A 22,629-nucleotide genomic window follows, 5' to 3' on the forward strand; every position below is an offset into this window, starting at 1 on the left:
ACTGCACATTTTAGCACCTCAGTGAAATGTTGATAATAAAATTTCCTGTTTCCATTAAATTATCATTCAATCAAATCTCCTGATAATATTTTTATCTTGGCTCAATGATAATTACCCAGCAGTAGAGAATGTATACATCTCATCGTTACTTTCTATGTTTTTTTTAGTTTAATAAAATCAGTTCATGAATTGAATAAATTAGGTTGAATAAATTAGGTATAATTTAGAATATATTATTAAAACAGTTGAAAAATTATGATACCTCAATAGAAATTGACTCTTGATATGTTTCCTCTCTTTTTTCAAATAATTCCTTTTCTTGTGCCAGATTTTTGGTAAAACATGCATTTCCAGTTGTTATTAAAAATAAGATTTTGGTAATCCACTTATCAGGGATTTTACTATCTTCATGAGAAAAAAATTATTATATGATTCATACTGTATGATAACGTGGTTTTAAGAAGTATTTCCTTTAACATTAATAGTGAAGTAACATCTATCTAACTGTGCATCTCAAATGTGATAGCATCCCTGACAAAAAATGTGAGGCAATAAAATGGCCTTGATCAGGTTTTCGCATGAGCAACGGAAGAGAATTTTTCATTGAAATTCTCTGGAATTTTATTATTATTATTAGCTGAAATTTCAATGGAAGTGGAAATACGAATTTGTAAGCAATATATATAAGGGCTTTTCTTGAATGTAAAAATAAGGCCTGAATGTGCAAATGCAGTAGTGAGCTGGGGATGGGAGGGGTCAGGTGCAGTGAAGTGTAAGAGTGGGGTAGGAGTGGTCAAACCCTCGGAAATTCTCAGGAGTTACAGTCTTAGGTGTACCCTCCAAGAATGAACCTCCCAAAATGCATTCCTCCTGTAAATTCCCTAAAAAAAATTTTTGTGACCTTGCCACATGCACCAGAAATATAAGATTGGGTATAAGCCCAGGAATAATCAGAGTGCTGATCAGCATCAGATCGACTGATGTATGGATTGTTGTTACTGGTACTGCATTTATTTTATGTTGCACTTTTCATGGAATTTTAAGGAGCAATCAGCAAATTGCTTGCCGTAACACCTCCTTCTTCTTTCTGTTGATAGGGCCCTCTGGCTTTTCATGGCTTCAGGTTTTCAATGCTTAACCAGTCTAGAAGAGCTGAAATATTGAGACACTGAATTCTATTTTCCCAGGTAGCATTAAAGGTCAATTCAAGGCCTAAAAAGGTCAATTCTGGGAATAAAAACACCTCGAGAAAACTGAGCATATTGTGAAGATGGCAAGGTAGTTTACAAATCAGGAATATGGAAGTCAATGCTACGCATAGAATGATGATCTGAGGATGTATCACTGTATATTCTCTGCTACCTTTTAAAGGTAATTCTATAGCCATGTCATAAATATAACACAACCCGACAGATAGATTACCATTATAAATTTAGGTATCCTCCTTATCACACATACTGGAGTAAATGGACTACATATTGAATAAACTGACAATTAATTACCGCAAGAGGAGAAATTGCACAGAAGTTCACAGTGCAAGGGAAGTGTTATTAAAAGCTGGTCATCAAGGAGGTAGTAGCTAAGGCAACACACAGCACTTCTCGGCCTAGCATAACATCCTCATTCCTCCTAATTTCCCTTCTCTTGCCTAACTAACAAGTTAAGTGGCAGAGCTGGGGACTACATTTATTGAGGTGATTTGGAAGTCACCGTTTAATGGATGTTTAATTAGTCCACAGGAGCATTTTGCTATTATTTTCTGAATAAATTGATGAATATTGCACGACAAAAACATAGTATAAATTATTTCACCTTATGAGCCACCGCTGTTGGAGGGGGATCTTACATATTACCTATATGGACAAAAAAATGAAAAGGATATTTACGGAAGAGTTGTAAAGTTGTAAGTGAAGGGCTGTTCAGTACGATATGTACAATATATAAGACAAACATGTGGAGTATTGGTTGGCATGGTGGCTAGTATGTTTGCATCCAAAAGTCTGGATTCAAATTCCATACGTGGGGACATTTTTTCAGTGGGATCCCTACTCTTAGTTGGGTTATGTGTGGAAGAGTATTCCATGCACTGCATGTTCTCTCCATCAGGGTGTAAAAGGCTGTGGTGCCTATGAAATTTCCCGCAAGATTGGGCTGATATCACCACAGAGCTTCTTTCACCTCTTCCAAAACGGTGTAAGGGATGCTAGTTGTGGGTTATCAATGCTAAATATCAATGAGCAACATTACCACCAATGCCATCCACATCTGCAACTGCTACTTGGTTTTCATATTCAGGAGAGCTATAAAAAAAGCAACTGATAAAATTTTACCGTTCAAAAGACCTAAAATACTTACTCAATACGAGAAGCTATTTTTGGCAGCAATAGTATTAATTTTTAGTAAATATTAGGACCTACTTTTGAATAGACAACTGAAATGAAAAAAATAAATAATACATCTTTCGTGCTAAAATTAATTTTTTTCATTACCTGATTTCAGGTAAGCAAGAAAATGCACCAAATATTTACTCTTTATGCTCTGCCTGTTATTTGACCTTTATCTCCAATAGCACTGGTGAATTTCTGAAGCTGAGAAGGATCCTGAACAGCACAATGTAACTACTGAATATGCATTGGATGGACTACATATATACTGATGCAATGGATATGCATTATTTCCACCAAATTTCCAGTCCACGAACAAATCTCTATCCCCTCTCTATCTACAACTCAAACACATTTTCTGTCATTGGTCAATTCATAATAACCCCTCCATCACATATTGACAAGTTGAACTCTTGAGTCAACTGTGGTGTATTGGTATTTCGACAGTCTATTGTCTTTTGAGTGATGTGGCATCCCCTGGTGGGAGTGATGGGGAAGCGTAGTGTGGCCACCCCAGTGAAAATTTTGTATACAATTTCTATACAGGATGTATACAATGTACACATTTTGTATACAATTGTATACAGCTGTATAGAATGTATAAAATGTGTAAATTGTACACAATGTATACAATTTTATACAGAATGTGTACAATGTGCACATTTAGTATACAATTGTATACAGCTGTATAGAATGCATAAAATGTGTAAATTGTATACTATGTATACAATTTTATACAGAATGTGTACAATGTGCAAATTTTGTATGAATTTGTATAAAGCTGTATAAAATGTTTACTTTGTATAAATTTTATACATTTTATGAAAATTTATACAGTTGTGTAGGCTGTATAAAATTTGTACATTTTATACAATGTAAAGGTATGCGTACATCAATGTGTAAATATCTGGGTTTGGGAGTTAAAGCACCACAACTATGCTCATTTTCTATTCTTTACACCGTAACGCATTTTTACTTTAAAAAATGGTGTTAAAATTGTTGCTAATTATTTTTAAACTTCAGAAATTATTATAAACACCAAAGAGTTCCAATAAACCATTCCTTTATTGTTGGTTAACCGAATTAAATTAAAGAAATTGTAATATTTTGAAAATGTTTCTAAAATTGTTGCTAACTTGGTTTAAACATTAGTAATCGTTATAAACATAATAGAATAAGAGTATCACTCATTCCACGTTTCTCAACCGTATAAAATGTGGGAATTCTTAATTTTTGTAAAAGTTGCTAAATTTTTTTACATTTAAGTAATTGTTATAATCAACAAAAAGGCTCAGCCAACTCTTCTCAACCATACAACATGCGGAAATTGTTACATTTTTAAAAGTTGCTAGCTTTATTTAAACTTTACATTTTCTTATGAACAATGTAGATTAATAAGTTATTAATTTGCTGTTTTGTAACCCGTAAGGTATGTAGAAATCGTTAATGCTGGTAAATGTTATTAGCATTGTTGCTAACTTTGTTTAAACTTAGTTAATTGTTATAAACAATAGTAAACTTCAAAATAGCATTCATTTGTTGTTCTGAAACTATAGAAGGGGTGAAAATGTAAAAAAATAATTTCTCGCATAAAATCTCGCAAGTGAGCACGCTTCTTATTCCCGCCGATTATATTCAAATAATCGATTATGCAAAATAATCGGATGTCCATAATCGATTCAATAATTGCAATAATCGAAAGCAAATAATCGATTATTACGTACAATCGATTTCTTTGCCCATCTTTTGTTACCGTTATTTTGTGATGGCGAATTTAGCTGTGATGAAAAATATTGATTAGTAGCAAATATACGTTGAAGTATGCTATGGAAGAAGAAAATAATCCGTGCTTCGTAGTGAATACTGACAAAAAGGGATTGAAAGAATACTGTTTCATGCACAATTGAATCAACGCCTGAATAAGTTTTTGAATTCCCGGAAACAGTGGCTTTTAGCGTCACGAAGAGATTTAAGAAGTTGCCATTGTCAGCATCAACCCATCTCTGCTGTGCTGCATGTTAATGTAAGTAAATGGAACATTTTTTTTCCATTCGATACTTATGTATGATTAATGAACCGCCAATTACTATCCATTAATTATTTAAGATTACTCATTATTTTATTCTCAGGGTAATTACAATTTAGCATGGTCTTTACTTTCGCTGGCATAGTGAAAAGAATCCATTCAGACGGTTAAAGTTGAAATATCAGGGTTCTCGCAGTAGAATCCACTTTGTTAACAGTTCTTTATGACATTAGTCTCAACCTCAATTAACTCATTTATGAATGATTTATCTTGAAAATGAGTAACTATTTGGAATATGTCGAGGAATAATAGCAATTAATAAGCTGTTCTAAACATAGCCATCAGTTGAACTCTCTCCGATCGTTATAATTTAGGCATTGATTTGTGCTTTAGTACATTTTAACAGACAATCCACTTGGCTTATTGTGTAGTTTTATGGGGAAACACAAGTGCTGCTGCTAGAGCATTCTCTATGCAAAAAAGAGCCTTGAAAGTTATGGCAAATGTGTCCATCAGGTCTCCTGGAAAGCCATTATTTCTAAAATATAATATAATGACACTACCAAGTATGTACATTTTTTACTGTGCATTATTTGTAAAAAAGAACCCTACCTTATTTTTACCAAACTCCTCGGTTCATGCCTATCTGACCCGTGGGAGTGAAAATATACATATTTTACAACAATTATGTGCCAAAAGAGGTCCACATCACTCTGCCTCGCTTATTTTTAACAAATTGCCTACGAGTATAAAACATATTTCAAATATTAATGTTTTTAAGACAGAATTTAAAAAATTTTTACAGCCTAAGGGTTATTATAATGTAAATGAATTCTTGTCTGATAGTGTATGACAACATGTATGTTTTGATGTTCTATGTCACATGTTCTATGTCTGTTCTATGTCTCCCTGACAATGTTCTATGTCACATGTTTGACCCATGGAACAATAAAGATATTATTATTATTACATATTGCACTCAAGGGCATAAGTAACACGTTTCTAAGTTGTTTCTGTACAATAAGATTGCAATCCTTAAAATTTTTGTTATGTAATCAATTACTCGTGTTTGTTGATAGAAAAATTAGTGGTATATTAATATCTATGGTTATCACCTGTTTGATAAGCATGTAGGCAGGATTTATGATGATTAAGTACCAAGTCTGCTAAGGAAGTATAATGTAAGCAAATCAATTGGTATTAGTGTATTTATAACAATTTTATATTTACAGGCTGCAGTAAATTAAAACAACATAATAGCCAGTGCCTCATGTGGATGGGAGGAATGGCACCTGGGTTTTCTCACTTGGAGAGGAAAGTAGGTGCTTTATTGGCTTGTGACCCAAAGCAAAAGGGTGCTGCTGTGGAGGAGATGAAATTCAGCCAATTGCCATTGACATCAGATGAGGATTTCATCAAACTCTGCCGTAGGATAAGTGAAGATCCCTCATTTGAGCCAAAGGTGGTAAGTGAATAATGATAATTTGTGTGCTGCCATCCTGATTCAAATAATGTATGATTTTTTAAATGAAAGAACAATTAAGTTTTTGTAAGAAAGTTTCATAAGAGTTTCATTTGTAAGAAAGTTTCAGAAGTATATCTTGAGCTCGCCAGACATTCGTAGGTGCTTGGAATTCCAACTGCTATAAAAATACTCAAGTACAACATAATTTTGAAGTGGGTATGGATTAATGTCCAATGAAATATTAAAAAATTATGGTATGATTGGATTTTTGTTATTTCATATGCACTTGTGCACACATACTACATGTGCATACTAACCATGACAACTGTGTTAATTTCATTGGTGAATTTTTCTTCTGGCTGAAAACATGATTTTTATTATTCTTGTATTAGCTGTTAACTCTTCATTGATTTGGTCTTTTTTATCTCTAGATGCAATGTTTGGTAGCAGTTGAATGAGCACTTCTACAAAATATGTTGCGTCGTCTTAGAATGACAATGTAGCAGAGCTGTAAGCCCTTACAGGCAAACTTCAGAAGAATTCGGTTAAGAAATCATTTTATAGCACTCCAGTGTGTCCTGTTATTTTTTGTGAGTGCATCCAACAAGATATTCTAAGATTATTATAATAATTGATCATTGAAATGAACTTTTAACTTATTACATTAAGTGATATTAACAATGTTTTTTATAATTTTATAGGTGTATGCAGAAGGGTCGACCGTGATGCATCAGATGTGGAGCTGAAAGGGTGTCTGAGTAATTGGCTCAACCAGGCTAAAGTCGGGAAAATAAGATAGTAAGTAGTTGCTTCTCATTTCTCTGCCACACTAATTCGATCATCCCAGACATTTTCTTCATATTTTCCATTCCCTCTTACAATAGGTATACACTATAATGTTCCATGATATATCATTTCACATGGAGTAATTACTATTTTCTCTTCAGGGATTGGCAGGATAAACAGACTGAGGATCAGGCTGATGAAGACAATAATTTTGCTTAATAAGTTCATCAGTAACGATCTATAAGTATGTAACCATGTAAGTTCCATGCGCAACCTTGTACTCCCATAACTAAACAAGAATTCAAAAGAATGAAGTTTTAATTTTACATTCTCACAGCCAATCAGCATACTTGTGAATGTTTTGATGAAATTCGAGCAATATGTTTTTACCTTTTGAAGATTTCTGTATTTTAGTTATTACCATGTGTGGCCTAGGGGGTCATAAATTTTTTAAAGTGTTTCTGTCTTTGATGTTTCCTATTCAGTTTGTAAGTATTTCACTCACTTCATTAATAATGATTAACTATCGATGACTAGATATCTACTTTCGGTATGTCCACCGCTGCCTCAGCATGTACATAATTAATGAGAAAAATAAATTCTTCAGCATTTATTTGTTGCCCATTTTATTAAATAAATTTAGCTCCCAAATTCTGTGCATGTGAAATGACTAACAATTGATAGAGTGGAAAATTTTAAATTTTGTTGTTCTAAATTAATCATTATTTAGGAGAGCATTTTAAAAGCAGAAATTTTAAGTCAGTTTTTCCTCAGCAAGTGTCACTACAGAAATGGTAGGTGTGGAACTAGTTTTCCTAGTATGTAGCAATGTGACACTACACATTTTCAGCAGGTGTGATGTGACAAGTTTGATGCGACAAGTTTGCTGCAAGTTTGATGCGACAAGTGTGCTGCATGTTTGAAAAAGCATAACAAGGCGGTTTGATTCAAGCTTGCAGGCTTGTCATGACAAGCTTTCTGCAAACTTACAACTATGTCGTGACAAGCTTGCAGCAAGTTTAGCATGCTATCTGGGATCAATGTTAACACACATAAAGAACTCAGAACAATATTTCAATTGCCAGCTCACTGAAGAGTCGATGAACTAATATTGTCCACCAACAAGAAGATAAAGGTATCACCAATTATCAATGGGAACACAAATTAAGAACTCAAAAGAGTAATCTAATTGCCAGCTCACTGAAGAGTCCATCAGCTAACATTGTTCATCACAGGAAGCTAAAGTTCTAAATACAAATGTATACAATTTTATACAGGATTTCCTGTATAAAACTGTACACAATTGTATACAAAATGTGTACATTGTATACAAATTTGGCTTCATACAATTGTATACAGTGTATACAATTTACACATTTTCATACACTGTATACAATTGTATACATTTCATACAATTGTATACATTTCATACAGTTGTATACATTTCATACAATTGTATACATTTCATACAATTGTATACATTTCATACAATTGTATACATTTCATACAATTGTATACAGTGTATGAAAATGTGTAAATTGTATACACTGTATACAATTGTATGAAGCCAAATTTGTATACAATGTACACATTTTGTATACAATTGTGTACAGGTTTATACAGGAATTCCTGTATGAAATTGTATACAATTGTATACAAAATTTTCACTGGGGCACATGGGCCGGTTGTATGTGATAGTGTGCTGTAGAATAAATAGTTAAATCCCGAGACATCTGAGTGTTTATTTTAATGCTCCCACCGTGGGTGGAAACGTAACAAGTGGCGACGAGCGATGAGTCATTAAACACCCAGTGCGTGTGTTGCGGAGTAATTACTGTGTATCGGATAAGATGGCGAACCCTCTGGTAAAAACTGCCCTAATCGGGCGCATGGACCCTTTTAGCCCGGACGAGGAAGATTTTGTATCATACGCTGAACGTTTTGAGCAGTATTTTCTGCTAAACGGGATAACGCAAGAGGAAGTGAAGGTCCCGATGTTTATTACGTTTTGTGGGGCATCAACATATACGCTGTTGAAAAACATGTTGTTCCCAAAAAAGCCTACGGAACAGACATTTGCGGAATTGGTTGGTGTTCTTACGACGCATTATGCCCCAAAACGACTGACTATTGCGGAACGGTACAACTTTCATACCCGTTCACAACAGACGGGTGAAAACGTGAAAGAGTTTATCATTGCCCTAAAGAAACTTGCAGAGTTTTGTGAGTTCGGAGATTTTTTGAACGATGCTTTGAGGGATAGGTTTGTTTGTGGTATAGAATCAGCGGTGATCAGACAGAGACTACTTCTGGAAATTAAATTAACGTTTGAGCAGGCGTGCATCATCGCCACCGATTTGGAGTTGGCACAGAAGAATTCGATTATTGACGGGGTTACCAAGTTCTCGAATCTGGAAGTTGGGGCAGTTTATAGGAGAGCCCCAAACGCTAAGCAGAACTTCCACCGCCAACCAGATGCTGGTTCGAGCCGCAGGAGAGAGGACATTCCAGCACAACCGGGACAACGTCAAGAGAACGGACGACGGACCAATTGGCATCAGAGGAATGCTGTGTGTCAACGGTGCGGAAGATTCCACAGAGAGGATTCCTGCCCCGCCCGGGATTGGGAGTGCTTTAGGTGCCATGGAAGGGGGCACGCTTCCAGAATGTGTCGAAGCAGGGAAGTGCGTGAGGTGTACTCAGACGATTGGGAGATCGGTCCGTCAGATGACATTTCCCACTCGCAAAATACCCATCCCGTCAAACCAAGGTTAGAGTCGCAATGCATTTACTTGCCGGCTGTTAAATCGGTATCTGGTACTTCACCACTTTTTGTAAATATGTATGTGAATGGAGTTTTATTAGCTTTTGAGGTAGATAGTGGTGCTAGTGTGTCTTTAGTATCTGAGGAGACATATCACCGGTATCTCAACGGTGCAAAACTCCAAAAGTGTACCCTATCCTTGAAATCAGTCACTGGTGACCAAATTAAGGTCAAAGGAAAAATTGAAGTTGGGGTATCTTGGTGTGGTATAAACATACTATGTTGTTGATCTTACTTTTAATAATTGTATTTGTCGTGGCAACACTTAAGTTGTTTACTTAAACTGTGTTATTCTTGCTGAATAAAACCTTGATTAGGTTTTTACTGAAACTGATATTTTACTACAATTTATTCAGCAAGAATTCTTTAGTAAGATGGAACAGCTTTTAAAGCCAGAAAGATTTGATACTGACCCTTCACATGTGGGTGCTGAATCGAAGTGGAAACACTGGAAAAGAACATTTGCTAATTTCCTGGGCCAAGTGAACAAGGTTTCAGAAGATGGTAAACTGCAATTACTCTGCAATTATGTATCTGCTAACGTCTTTCGGTATATTAGTGACTCAGAAAACTACTCAGATGCCATCAAAATACTAGATTCATTATATATCACAAAACGAAATGAAATATTTGCAAGACACTGCCTAGCATCTAGAACTCAGCAGACGGGTGAATCAGTCGATGAATATCTCCAGGTATTAAAACAAATGAGCAAAGATTGTGAATTTCAAGCAGTAACAGCTGATAAATATAAAGATGAGTACATAAGGGATTCTTTCATACGAGGCCTCAAGAGCTCTCGTATTCGAGAAAGATTACTGGAAAACACCAACGTCACATTAGAGAAGGCCCATGACCAGGGGCGGAATTCTGTACACGGATACCGACGATCATCGGTGTCGGTAGCTACCGACGATCGTCGGTAGCACCGATAGAAATGTGATTCACAAAACGCCGCTACCGACAGATTGTCGGTGCAACCGACAAATTCGTGACGTAGTGCTTTTGTCGGTACGAAAGTGGCACCCGCACGCGAGGCTAGGCGCCTCGACCAATCATATATCTCCTTTGTTTGCATTAAACAAATGAGGCTCCGAAAACGCCATCTGTTATTCGGCAGCCCGCGAAGAAGTTAAAAAGAGTTGATCACTGCTTTGTGAGATATTTACGATGTTTAATCACTCTGCGAACACAATTTCTTACTCCCGTTGGTGCGATGTGGCTTGTATTCCGAGATTTTGCTGTATTTACCATCGGATTTTTTCTAGCCCAAGTAAAAAAGCCTTTATATTCAAGGATTTAACGGTCGTTGATAGAAGAACACCGGCATAATTTGGTGCTCAATGTACTGGAATTTTCAAGTAAAATTGTTTTGAAGAGGACTTTGTCTGCTACATAATAGGGAACTTGCATATATTTCAGATATAATCAATAGCCCCAAAATTATATAAAACTATATGTTTGCATACCTCGGTGAAAGTTTTTTTATTAATTTATGACGTGGTTTGCGATATTTAATGCATCAAAGTTCACGAGAATTTTCAAATGCAAGTGAGAATCGAAAACGCCCGATGATTGGCTGGTAGAAAAGTGACGTCATAGTTCAGTACGAGGAGGCACGGCGGCACGGCCGTAGTAGAGGTTGCATACTTGAATACAAGCGACGGCGTGGTTATGATTCATTTATTGAAGTGCAGACGTATCGGAGTTGTCCATTGTGACTTCAGGGCTATTATTTGATCTATTTCTCCTCCATTGAAAGCGATAGATTGCGTAAAGATGAAGGAATATGGTTATTCTTACACTGATCCTAGCAAGCTTCCTGTTACTGATTCCATCATAACAGGGTATTTTAGTGAAACTGTAGACTTCGTCGGCGCGGAAAGTCGATGCCGAGAAATGGAAAGGTAGCTGATGTGCATCTGAAATGTTTTATAGTTCATAACAAAGTGAGACTTGCGTATAATATTGGCGAAAGCGTACTCATGTGAAATGTGTATTCTTTTGGCAGTCCGGTAGTTCTTATGGTGAACTTATTTCCACCTCGAAGCCAGGGCCGGACTGGGACCTCTTAAAGGGCGCTGTCTTCAACTTAAGAAAGGGCGCAGTCCGAGGGTAGGGCTGTGGGATATTGCTTTGAAATTTAAAAAGTAAATTTAAAAAAAATAGGGTATTTTTTTACAATGGTTTCAAAAAAGCTATTTAACAATACAACGCGTATGCGATAGAAGGTACGCTAATTTAACAAGCGAATACTCCAAATGATCATGTGTAATTGGCTTCTACTTAACATGGATATATTCTAAATATTTTAATATTTTCAAAGATATTCATTATTGATATTACAAATTACACTACAGCCACTATTTACATTTATTGCAATTAAAATTAATGAAAAAGTTGACGCCGTATGATCACAATAAAGACAACAAAATTCACAGTCATCACGAAGCATCGAATCCTGGTCCCCCGGGTGGTAGTCGAAGACACTAACCATACCCCTTCTGACCCGCCTGCTGGGTAATGGCATATCATGAAACTATACCCGGCTTGTGAAAAGTACCGCATGAAAATTACTTAATTACAGCCTAACTAAGGCCCATTCAACGGAACCACTACTAGTTCAGGGATGTGTTCACCATTCCGATGGCCATAAAAAATACGGCATTGAAAAAGGCGGTGCAAGTTTCGTGGTCTCCCCTTGTCAGTTGCCTATGCAGCAGGAAACACTAGATTTTGGGGAGTAATTTTAATTTCCTTTAAAGGATTCGAACAGGAATTAAGCTGATTAATAGAATATTTTAATTTTATGGAAACAATTGGGCATACAGTTCATTCAACTAACATCTCTTTTAAATATTCTAAGGGGACACACCACCTCGCGAAAAAAGATTTCATGCCGTCTAGGCATTTACACTGCAACGATGGATTTCTGTCTGATGTACCTATACATTCTTATCTACCAAACACCATTTCAACGGTACGCCCATTTGATACTCGGCTTCATCCAACTCCTTATTTTCAACAGGTAGGTCGCTCCCTCTCCTGCTGTCAAGTGCTAGCGGACAATCTGAGGCGCTTTGCATAATACACGCGTTTATCCACCGGATTTTCTTAAATTATTTTCAGTCCATCTTTGGAAGCTCTAAGGAGATAAAAACATGAATTCGAATTGCAATCGGGGAGAAACCAAATATCCTGAGAAAATATCCTTTTGTATGTGACTGTAACAATAGAATTTATAGCACAACTCATAAATTTTAACTTGAAATATGTTTTCGGAGTAAAATACCGCATCAACATCCGAGAAGCTCTGCTGCTCATATCGAGTCTCGCCAGAATGCTAAGTCTCCGTAGTATTTTGACTTTTATTTCCTCGCGTAAAATGCTTAACCCCTCAACGCCGCCATGCGTACCCAGTAGTACCCTTTAAATTTCGTATGCCACCGTCATGGGACCCAGTACGCTTCCTGACCCACTGTATATAATATTTTTTCTCCGCCAGATATTTTATTTTTAATTAAAAGTAATTACTCTATCTTTTGAAGAAATGTTTGTCCTTTTCAATAAAATATGCATAGCGACTTTATGCCTTCAGGATTTTTTTAAATGTTTGGATGAAATTTCGTTTTAAACCAGCGCGTTGACGAATTCGATCCAAAAACTCAACGCCTTCCTTCAACTGTACCATCTTGAAAACTGCCGCCTATTCTGCTTGCGAGGCGTCAAGAAGGGTCAGCTAATTTAGATTGAGATACGGTATCTTCTAAGCTCACTCCCTTCTCTCGGTCTTCTCCTTGTGTGTCGTCTCCTCGAGCCCCAAGTGTGTTTGGCCCGCATCGTTAGTGCTAAACGTCCTAAGCGAAGGGGCCATGTGCTTCGCTCTGCAATTATTTTTTTTCTGGACAGTAATTAACAAAGATAAGATTCCTTCTAAACAGTCAGCATATTCCAGGACCCCTTCGAGATATTTTCTCGTCTCTTGATGGAGCTTCTAAACCACACGTGCTTCAGTCCACTAGATTCATTCATGCTGTGTGGTTTTCTTTCAGGCAGTGTGTTGAAATTCTCATCGGGTGTACTTCCTGTGGGTGGTATTGTTATTTATAATTGGGATCCTTTGAAATGGGAATAGTATTGAAAGGCAAAAAAGAGACTCGGAAGTCTGTTTGTGCGTTAGCTTAAAATAAATTCATTGGTGGGGTGATTTTCAAGGACCTGTTATTGCATTCGTACCTAATGGAAAGAAAAGGCCATTAAAAGTGGTGTATGAAGTTATTTAGGAAACTATTGAATGCCGCAGTCCTAAATTCATACGTTATTCACAGGAAAAACACGTATAAAAAATTGGCACTTATCATTTCGCGTGCAATTGGTCGAGGTAATATTTTTTAAATATCCAACTTCATAAGGACTGTTTGGATAGTGCCGTCATTCTTACACAATTTAGTACCAAAACTTACAGAAATGCATTTCTTAAGGAAAATTCCTGCAGCTGGGAAGAAATCAAAGTCCCAAAGGAGGTGTGCAGTTTGTGCCTAATATGGGAAATGAAGAGACAAAAAATGTGTGAAAAAAATGCAGTGGGCTTATGTTTGGATTGCTTCAAATCATGTCGCATAAAGCAGATTTTCTAATTGTAAGATAAAATCATTTGAATATTCAAATATTCACGTTTGAAACATTAGCACGTGATTACCTATATGAAATGATACGGTAATAAGAGAATAAAGTCAGAGAAATGGGCGCATTGATAAATTTTCAAGTAGGCGAAACGGGTAATCCTATCGAAAGTATCCAATCTGTTATGACATTTTCAACCCCAAATAACTAAAATAAATCATGTCATTGTGTTTTGAAAATGAATGTAATTTTAGAAGTCTCGCGGCTTATTCGAAGCCAAATTTAAATCTTTCAAAACTGAAAATTTATTCAATAGTTCAAGGAAGGAGATAGGGTAGAATGCCCTATTGTTGGCACCCCCCCCAGTTGTTGGCACTCTGTAATTAACTGTGTGATATTAAGAGACAGAGATGCATTGCATTTTTGATGCTTCTGTATTTAGAAGCAAAGAAGTTTAATTAATATGTGTCAGCGGTTCCGTCCACCTTACACCATTTGAGAAGTGACTGCGGACCATATAACCAAGTGCTGCATTTTCTTTGGAGAAATTGGAGGTTTTCTTAGCAAAAAATTAAGAATGTTACTTCATTTGGATGCGTTTTTTATCAATATCAACCCATTAAGTAGCATGAAACTTAGATATTTGTAATGATAGTAATACCCCAATGAGGTTGTTTTTTACTTAGAGCCTTTTATCGTTATTAAAATCGATTTTTATGGGGTGCCAATCACTGGTATGTAAATATTGTTAATTTCCAGTGATTGGCACTGGGTGCCAAGTATTGGAAATTTCATCAACTACAGTTATATATTTATTTTGTTCGCCAAATGCATTGTACAGCTAGTATAAATGCGTATTTTATATTTTGGCTCATAGAAATGAGTGCAACCAGTACTTGGCATGGGTGCCAATAACTAGAAAAATGGGTGCCAATAATTGGATATAGTCAAATTAATAATTTCAAAGAATTCCAAGCAAAACAATTGATAAGTGATAATGTCAAAGAATTCGAGCAAAATAATCGCGGAAATCCTTTTAAGGGCAATACTCCCGAAAATAAGTGGTATCATGGCTTTTTACGCAGATACCCTGAAATTTCTTACCGTTCATTTGAAGGAGTAACTGATGCAAGTGCATGCGTGAGCGATATTCTCTATATATCAGAGGCTGGTTTAAACCTGTGGAGGACATTCTTAAAGAACAAAACAAGTTTGATATCCTCTCTGATCCGAATAGCGTGTTAATTGGCGACTAAACTAATTTCATGGCATGCCCTGAAAATAACTTAGTTCTTGATCCTCTGGATCAAAAAATTTATATGAAGTTACCCCCACCGTCACGTGAAGGCAACGCTGACCGTCATAAGAACCTTTTCATCCTCAGGAAATACGTGTCCTCCGATGATCATCTACCTTCTACAGAGGATCCCTAATAAAATAGTCCAAAAAGTTCCTAAAAAATGGGGGATAGGGCGCAGTGACAATGGGTGGATGAGGTCAGAAGTGTTTTTTAAATATATTGGGAATGTTTTTCATCTTTATCTTTTGGAAAATAAAATACCATTACCAGCAGTGTTGTTTGTAGATGGCCACAAAACCCATCTGCTATGCCACCGAAGTTCGCTATGCAAAGAATTTTAAACTATTCCAATTGCTCTGTACCAAAATTCCACCAAAATATTGCAACCCGCTGATGTGGCTGCCTTTAGGCCATTAAAGACTAAGTGGAAGGAGGCCGTACTCGAATAGACCAAAAATCCTAACGCCGATAAAACAGAGGATTTTGTTCCCATTCTTTCAGCCATATTGAACAACATTGACTTATCTAGAATAGTTAAGAATGGTTTCAGGGCATTAGGCCTATATCCATGGAATGCCAACGCAATAGATTATTCTAAGTGCCTAGGAAAGCGTTCATCCAAAGTCAGTGTGAATATCTCAGTTTGTAAGATGAATCCACTTCCATATGATGATTTTTCTTTGATGGTTGGGGAAGAGCAAAGTGAAAATTTTAAAAGTATTCAACAAAATTTGGGAAAAGGAGAGGAATTCAGAGTTCTATGTAAATTGTGGGAGCGCTATCAAATTACAATGCAAATTGATGAAGAATGAGGAAGAAGGAACGGGCGAGAGAGTAATTGTACTTTTACATAACCAGCATAACACAGAAGATACGACTACCGATAGATTTCTGTAGAGACTGAGGCAGCATTATCTGAAATTCCTGCTGCGCCACACATACACAGGTCAGACCTAACAGAGGGTCCATGCCACGATGAAGAACCATATAGTGTAACGCCAATGAATATCATTCTTTTTTGGCCTGAAACACGAAAAAGAAAGGAAAAAAGAAGTACCAAAAGGGTACCATTTGAACAAGACGTAAATTGACCCCAGAAAAATGGAAATAATGCCATGACAAGAAAAAAAGAATAAAATAAGAAAATCAAACAGAATAGGAACTAAAAAAGGAGGAAAGGGAGGATAAAAACTGCAGAAGCAAGCAACAGAGTAGACTTCTAAAGAAAAGGCAATTAAATGACCATTCAAAAGAGAGCCAAAGATAATGTTAAAGGCAGCTAAAACATTGATATTAGGAAATGAGCAGGAATAGCTACCATCCCAAAGTATTTTTAGTACAGCTTTACCACAAAAATAATAGGCGATTCAAAAGGAGTAAAAGAGTCCATCCAGCTCTGCGAAGGGTCCCAGGTTACCATAGCGAGGTCCGACAGCCTTGCGAAGGTATCAATTCGGGGGTGTGTGCTTGTGTCTGTGGTAGTCGCGTGGAAGTAATTCCCGTAAACTGCAACAGGAGGGCATTCTGGTGAAGTGTTTTTTGCTTATTTCTCTGACGAGTGGTGTCAAATTTTACTGCCATTTGAGAACCCCCTTTTGAATCCTCTATTATAGAGGCCGTAGAGCTCATTTCCCCCGTTCACCAACTATCATCTATCACAAAAACAGTGTCTAAAGTCTTTCGCCGTTGAATCTCATCGTTCACTGGCAATGGAAGAAAAGTCGTACTCACTCCTGTCAGTGGAAAGAATTTACCAATGGTATGTGTAACTCCACTGTGGGGCAAAAGAAGATAGGAATTGAATGCAGCAGTTGCAAGAAGTTGTATCACCTAAATTGAGTCCCAAAAACACACCAAATGCATCTTCCAGATGATACTGTCGTTAATCTATTTGTTTGCCATAAATGGTATGAGTTTCCAGAGGACATTACTTCCCAAAGTGATCTATAGATATTTTGAAGAGACAAAACAAATATTAATCTAAATACATAATAAACATGTAAAGTATTACTTTTTCGGTCCAAAAATAATTTGTTTTGAGCGTAAAATCATTAAAACGTAAAATTTTAAAGTTACATCATTGGATTTTCATTTAAAGATATTTACCACCTCTCACTGTTTTCATATACTTACAGGTAAGATAATGAACGATTCAGTGGCTGAAAAAGGCTATATTTCTTTAATATATTATAATTTAACAGAAAATGTGCTAAGCAGTGCATGAAAATCTGGTGTGCCAATAACTGGAATACAGTGTGCCAATAACTGGATAAAGTGTGCCAATAACTGGGATTATTGGACTTTTTAAACAATTATTTTTAGTAAATAGTTGTATGTATAATATAAATTGCTCACATGGGAATACTAAAGCTACATGTCTCTCAGATCTAAGGCAAGTTATAAATAAACTGAAGTTGTGATACAACGGTCACAAGAGTTAATTTTCTTCGTCAAGGTCCTTAAAGTGCCAATAACTGGGTAGTTTACCCTACATAGAATAATAAATATTTATTCAAATCGCTCGAAAAATTGATATATAGTAGCGCATTATACGACGCAAGTTCACAAACATTTTCAACGATACTGGTAGTATATCATAAAAGATATAAAAATTGAATGAAATTAAATGATTGAATGCTCTTTGAGCGACCTCTAAATATTAAACAATTTAGCTGAAATTTTTAGGATATCCATTCTGCACCCCAGAGCATATTTTAAGAGGTAGAAATCAAAAAGCAGAGAAAATATTTTAAAAAAATAGGCAACACCCTACCGAGCAATCCCTAATAGCCGCTGGAAAAACTCGAAGAACAATCGCCTCTCGTTTGGCGCCATGTCGTCTGCATCATAGGTCTGCATTCAGCGCCGCCACAGCTGCAACGTTGTCTCGTAACGCGCAAACCTTAGCAATGGCGCAGCGTGTCATTGCAATCATAGCATGTCGCTGTCGTCTTAGTTACTGTATTATCAGTATAAATTGTTTTTGTATACAAGTGTTGGGTTTTTAATTGATTGGAGCACCTTTTAGAAAACACGTACTTGCGCCTTGCGGGCGCAGGAACGCATTTTTCTAAGGGCGCACCCTTAGACCATGTTGGTCTAAGGGCGCACCGGCCCACGGGCCGATGGGCCGGCGGGCCAGTCCGGGCCTGCTCGAAGCTGTCGATGATACTTTCAACTTAAAAATATCTTGCCTGGAGGGCGACAGGAAGCTCTGAGGAAGCCAGACTATTAGTGTTTCAATTTAGTAGCGATAATATGGACGAAATTCCAACAACTGGGGAAATAGCATCATAGAACTGCACATTCTTTGGGCAACTTTGTGTTTGACTTTCCCTCAAACACCCCATTTCCCCTGTGGTGCACATCAGTCCTATCTTTATACGATGGCCTGACAACCTTTAAATGGATCCTTGGTTTATCCTGACAACCAACTAAATGGAAATTGCTGATCCACACGTCTTCCTCTATCTCCACAGTTTCCAAATCAAGGGCCGCGGAACATTCCTCTTGTGACTCAACTTTTTCTGAAAAGCAAGCCGGCGTGGAATAAAATCAAAGAATGCTGCGATTCATTTTTTGTGACCACCTCTGGATTCCATTCTTTTTCCATCGACAACTTCCTTTATCTTTCGGGGTAAACTATGGGACAAGATAATATTTAAATATTTTCATTAATTTATAACAAAATATAAGTTCTAAAAAACCCAAAAGCCAATTTAGTAATCCGCACTGATGATTGTAAATTAATGTGGAAGATGAATGCTGTAGACGTAGTAGTTTTCCTTAGGTTGAGTTGCAAAGTTCATGAAGTTGACAAAACGGCTAATTTTTCGGTGCGCGGAGTCATTTATTGCACTGGCCGTGTCTACATTTTTCAATTTTTTTGTAATAAAATAAATCAGAATAAAGGATAAAATTTCCTTTAAAATGAGGTATAGTTCATTATTATAGCATGCAGTGATGCCAGGATATAAATTTGCAAAGTACAGCGGCACATCATTTTGACGCCGACAGTAGAAGAAAACGCTGTCTTCTTGGCTGGCACACGAATGCATGAGGATCAACGTTGCTCTATTTTCATATTTCCTCCCTTGATTGTAAACATCATGGGATTTTCTATGTCCTTCCGTGACTGAAATTGAACAAGTGTCATAAATAATTTGAGTCCATCGTATCTGATCGTAACCATCGAGAAACACCTATCTCGATTTTTGTTGTGAAGTTGAGTTTTAATTTATTCTACGGCGGCCGAATTATCGAAAAATCTCAGTTTCAAGTTATTCAGTCAATGAAATATGGAAATATTATTTATATTAAAGTTATCTTCGCTCACATAGCACACGGGTTTATCATTCCGTTTATAATACTCTTATTTTTCCGTAACGCTCATCCCGACAGACGGCATGCATCGAGGCTTTTCTTCTAATTTCCTCCGTGGGAATGCAGACGAAAATTTTTTCTGGAGTGTTATTGCACAGAGGAACAATGCACCACTTGTAATTTTTCCTTACTTCACCCATGTTCTCCTTTAAACGCAACGTGGCTCTTCCAAACCTGCAGTTTGGGCTTGGATCTTGGACTCGTACTGAACTATGACGTCACGGCCAAAGATTAGTGGGGGCGGTATTTTTTAGCCCGCGAAACTCGGGAGACTTTTGGGAGTCATTTTCTAGTGTATAAACTGAATTTTAAGCGGAAAAAAGTACACTGCGGTACTAAGTATTTACTGTAGTATATCAGCATACTGTTTATAAAAAGTATGCAATTTCCCTATTGTTCACCTACGCTTTTTATAATTGTATTCTTGGGATTAGCAGTGACGAAATTATTTTTATTAGTATTGTAACAATGTACCTTCATCTTGAGCCACAGCTTGTTTACATCGTTTGCTTCATTGTTCGCCGTAAGTCCGATACTTCCATAAGGGTAATTATTCAATTAGAAAACATTTTTGTCGCTTTAATTCACATTTTGGGCTATTTAAAATACATTGGTTGAGAAAAACACCGAGATTCCGCGGATGTCACGGAAGGTATCATCAGTATCATCGCGTCAAGTGAAGTGATTGTGAACTTGAGTGACATCCTTTACGCTATTTGGAAGTGTTAACTTTTGAATTTTGATACCATTTGTGTGTTATTTCAAACTTTGCGTTGATATGACTTTGACTAAATATGCTTGATCAGTGTTAATTTGTGATATACCGTTGAAAGTATGAAGGTTTTCTCGTGTTGAAATTAAATTTTTGTAGTTTTATGATGAATAATTCATTAAATGTTTCCTTGTTTCGTGCAATCATTCGTTTTATTTGCCACCTTCTACCGATGGAATACACGGTACGTACCTACTCGGTGCTCTTATAGTAATAATGAAAATCTATCTTGAAGTCCCGTACGGTGTTTGGTTAGTATGGTGAAGTAAATTCAGCATTAATTTTACGGGAAGTTTTGTGTATCGGTAACGTCGTCAAAGAGTGAGAGGAGATTAGTGATGCCATTTACATTCTTCTAAAATATAGTAGCAATATGCTTTTTCTATTTCGTCGTTGCTCTCTGATGCTCTCAAGAGTACTTACGAAGGTAGGAGAGTTATTTTCATTATAAACCCCATTCTCAGATGCTCGCATAGGGTATTGAAGTTAATATGAAAGTGTTCGAAATGTCCACGTATATATTTCATTGAAAGTGCTTCAATAGGCATTCGTTTTTATTCAAAATATAAATTAATTTCGGATCCAAACTTTACGAATCAACAATAGATACCTATCGTGTCTTGTTGTGAGTAATTTAAAAGCAAAGCAATACGTTACACACTTAAAATTACGGAATATTTATAATGTAAAATACCTTATACGCTATTGGAACGCATAATATAATATACGTGTAACATTGGTAAAGTTAAATACTGCTCCCACTTCGTAAATTTTACGTTTCAGGTGTTTAATCAATCATTTTTATTATAAATAACATACAATTAGAGCGCTTCCACGGATCTAGCGTCGTAGATTATGATTTAAAATCGTCAGCTTAGGCCGAAAAGTGTAAACAAAAGTCCGCCATGTTGCTAAAAATTTGTCGGTAGGTCCTACCGAGCGTTTTGAAATCGTCGGTATGTACCGACGGGTTTACCGACAACTGTCGGTGGGACAACGACAATCGTCGGTAAAACATGTATCCTGAATCGCTCGTACCGAGACTTATCGGTAGGACCGGCTTACCGACACCGACAATCGTCGGTACGGTGTACAGAATTCCGCCCCAGTAGGGGCTTTCTCTAACTCGATAGCAAGTCTTACCGACGTTGCTACGTCGTAAGCTTATCGAAAATCTTAACTAACGACAATTGGCTTTCTCTATGCTCGCTTAACGATATTTTCTCGGTAGCACTAACGAAAAATGTCGATAGCCTATCCGGGGACTTGGGAGCCCGTCTTAAGCTTATCGACGCCCGCCATAATGCTTTTCGGTATCGGTTTTAAAGTTTTAATTCTGCTACAACAAAGCGATTAAGGTATTTTTACTTGAAAAATTATAGGAATACTTTTGCGAAGGAGGTGGAAAGCATTAAAACGTTTTGCAGTAATCAATGATTATAAAAAGTGGCATTAGAGACATTAGTTTTTTCGGGGGAGTAAACATGCCGTTTGAAGTAGATAATTGGTGTGAAAATAATATTTACACATTACAATTATGGTGCTCCGATTATTTTTTGTCGGTAGTTTCTTTCGGCTCGATTGATGGGACTTCACTTTTTAGGTAGGGAGCTAATCACTCTTGAGGAAAGAGCAAATGTAATCAAGCATCTAGTGCCGAGAAGACGACTTAAGAAAGCTCAGAATCCTAATTTTCGAAGGATTTTTAATTCGGAACCTTTTCAATAACCCCCGATATGGCCCTAACACTGACGGATGTTTGACGCCTTTTTTTGGCTGGCTAAAGCCACCGTTCACGAAAAAAATATCGGTTTCCCTCTTTTACTCATTAGTCGTCACCATGGTCGTCACTTTTAACTTTAATATGCCCGTGTTTTGATGAGTACATGCATATACTTATTTTAGTATTATTTGCAGTTGCTGATTTAAGTGATTTTCTATGTCTAATTGTGGCTACCAACGATTAAGCTATGCTACGTTTTGCTTTTGTGTGAGTTTAATCAGTAATTCGATCCCTCAACATGGTGAGTGGCTATGAAAATATTTATATTACTTCCTTAAATGCA

The 22,629-nt window shown here is 36.7% G+C and overlaps 2 long non-coding RNA genes across 2 annotated transcripts; both read left to right on the top strand.

Annotated features, from left to right (window-relative positions):
- The first annotated feature begins 4,374 nt into the window (after positions 1-4,374).
- Positions 4,375-6,393, top strand: LOC124153183. The gene is made up of 3 exons (XR_006863608.1): positions 4,375-4,407; positions 5,643-5,875; positions 6,307-6,393. It is a non-coding gene; the product is annotated as an uncharacterized LOC124153183 (long non-coding RNA).
- Positions 6,394-6,579: 186 nt separating this feature from the next.
- LOC124153190 lies at positions 6,580-7,274 on the top strand. The gene is made up of 2 exons (XR_006863609.1): positions 6,580-6,673; positions 6,823-7,274. It is a non-coding gene; the product is annotated as an uncharacterized LOC124153190 (long non-coding RNA).
- Positions 7,275-22,629: the final 15,355 nt, after the last annotated feature.

This window comes from Ischnura elegans, chromosome 1, assembly GCF_921293095.1.
Source record: "Ischnura elegans chromosome 1, ioIscEleg1.1, whole genome shotgun sequence".
In the NCBI taxonomy this organism is placed as follows: Eukaryota; Metazoa; Arthropoda; class Insecta; order Odonata; family Coenagrionidae; genus Ischnura; species Ischnura elegans.